This window comes from Pinus tabuliformis, chromosome Q (assembly GCF_031772625.1).
Source record: "Pinus tabuliformis cultivar Carrire ecotype Pingquan chromosome Q, CPIR1, whole genome shotgun sequence".
Taxonomy (NCBI): domain Eukaryota; kingdom Viridiplantae; phylum Streptophyta; class Pinopsida; order Pinales; family Pinaceae; genus Pinus; species Pinus tabuliformis.
In genome coordinates, this window is record NC_142296.1 from 806,208,818 (window position 1) to 806,211,317 (window position 2,500).

Sequence of the window (2,500 nt, forward strand, 5' to 3'; positions counted from 1 at the left end):
GGTCGTGTCTTTGTTCCTCCCTTTGGATTGTGGGTTTTTTGTGGGACTTGCGTCATTTCTTTGTTTCGTGGTGTGCGTTTTGAGAAATTCCCTCTCTCTAGTGGCACTGCACCATCGATGTATTTGTGGCCCGCGGCTTTCTCCAGTGTTGAGCGTCGCCCCGTGACAACTCCTCTTTGGAGTTTGATTATTTGACCCCCGTTGACTCTCTCGCTGGAAAGGTCGTCGGGCATTTTGTACACGGAGGGGTGCAAGAGCGGGGCAGGTTTGTGTTATTGGCAGCGGTCTATTTGTCGTTTGAAGCCTTGTGCCGCTAGGTTGGGGGGTTGTGTGCCTCAGTGACGTGCTCCAGACACTGGTCTCATCGTGGCCCTTGTCTTTTCTATTGGTCAGTTTTAGGTTTTGATTTATTTGCTTCATTGTTTTCTATGTTGTAAAGCTGGAAAGGGTGTTGTGCTAAATGCATGTGGGAAGGTGTGAAGAGATGGGATGCTTTTTTGATTGGGTGCCTTGTTTGATTTCTTTTTGGTTAGTGGACATCTACTCGGAGTGTTGTTGAGCTTCTCTCTTTTCTTGGGATCTTTGTTTATTTGGTATTGTTTTCTTCCCTTCTTCCTTTTGCCCCTAGCTTTATGGAGGAGAGGTGGGATTGTTGTGGATTGGTGTTCGGGAAGGACGAAAAGCAGTGTGAGTTCCCAAGGTGGCCACCCTAGTCCTTCTCGATCGTCGTCCCCTGCATTTCCCCCCTTGTTCCGAAGGCGCGGGGTTTGGGAAGCTTGTTCTCTGTTTGAGCCTCCCCTTGTGAGCCGGTAGTCACGTTTGATATCTCTTGCTTTCCTGCTGTTTTCTTCCCTTCTTGCTTTTGGCCCCTTGGCTTTACGGAGAAAAGGTGGGATTGTTGTGGATTGGTGTTCAGGAAGGACGAAAAGCAGTGCGAGTTCCGAGGGTGGCCACCCTAGTCCTTCTCAATCTTCATCCCCTGCAGTTCCCCCCATTTTTGCGAAGGCACAGGGGTTGGGAAGCTTGTTCTCTATTTGAGCCTCCCACTGTGAGCCGGTGGACGTGTTTGATATCTCTCTTTCTTTCATGTTGTTTTCTTCCCTTCTTCCTTTCGGCCCCTAGCTTTACGGAGAAAAGGTGGGATTGTTGTGGATTAGTGTTCGGGAAGGAAGAAAAGCAGTGCGAGTTCCCAGGGTGGCCACCCTAGTCCTTCTCGATCACCGTCCCCTGCAGTTCCCCCCTTTTTGCGAAGGCACGGGGTTGGGGAAGCTTGTTCTCTGTTTGAAGCCTCCCATTGTGAGTCGATAGCAACGGATGATATATCCCTTTCTCTCTTGTTGTTTTCTTCCCTTATTCCTCATGGCCCCTAGCGTTACGGAGGAAAGGTGGGATTATTGTGGATCGGTGTTCCGGAAGGACGAAACGCAGTGCGAGCTCCCAGGGTGGCCACCCTAGTCCTTCTTGATCGTCGTCCCCTTCAGTTCCCCCCTTCAGTTCCCAAAGGCACGGGGCTTTGGGAGGCTTGTGCCTTGTTTGTGCTTTGTTTTCTACCCTTTTCTTCCTTTCGGTCCCTAACTCTACGGAGAAAAGGGGGAATCGTTGTGGGCTGGTGTCGGGGAAGGGCTAAAAGCAGTGCGAGCTCACGGGGTGGCCGCCCTAGTCCTTCTTGATAACTGTTCCACGCATTTCCCCCCTTTTTGTGAGGGCGTGGGGCTGGGAGAGATTGTCCTCTATTCGAGCCTCCCCCTGTGAGGGGGTTAGACACCTTTGTTTCTCTTTTTCTCATGTGTTTTTCCTCCTTTTTCCCCTTGGCCTTACATTTGTTGTGGGGGGTGCACCTATTCAGTTTTGTGGCTGATTTTTCGGTAATACACGTGGAATCGACTCTCGGCAATGGATATCTCGGCTCTTGTTACAATGAAGAACGTAGCGAAATGCGATACTTAGTGTGAGTTGCAGAATCCCGTGAATCATCGAGTTTTTTAACGCAATTTGCGCCCTGCCGCGTCGCATCCCATTCAAACGCACTCCCTGCAATATGCTAGGGAGCAGCGGAGCTGGTCGTCCGTGCCCCGTGCGGTGCGGTCGGCTGAAATACCTGAAGTGATGTTTCGTGGCGTGCATCCATGAGCGGTGATCTTGTCCCCTTGGATGGGCAGTCGGCATTAGCCGATGCGGGCTTTGTGTGGCATCGCTCGAACTTGCTTTGCTCTCTCTTGTCCTCCCATGGGGTAGGGTGGATTTAGCTCCAACTTTGCGACCACAGCTCACGCGAGAACACCTGCTAAGTTTAATCATATAATTAAGCGGAGGAAAAGAAACTTACAAGGATTCCCCTAGTAGCGGCGAGCGAACCGGGAAGAGCCCAACATGAAAATTGGGCGGCGGCGCTGCCTAAATTTTAGTCTGTAGAAGTGTCCTCAGTGGCGGACCTGGGCCAAGTCCCTTGGAAGGGGACGCCTGAGAGGATGATAGCCCCGTCAGCCGGGGACCCTGCCGC

At 51.6% G+C, this 2,500-nt stretch overlaps 2 pseudogenes; both read left to right on the forward strand.

Annotated features, from left to right (window-relative positions):
* Positions 1-1,882: 1,882 nt before the first annotated feature.
* On the forward strand, positions 1,883-2,028 carry LOC149221990 (5.8S ribosomal RNA; annotated as a pseudogene).
* A 229-nt stretch (positions 2,029-2,257) lies between these two features.
* Positions 2,258-2,500, forward strand: part of LOC149221991 (25S ribosomal RNA) — a 3,193-nt pseudogene continuing 2,950 nt past the window's right edge.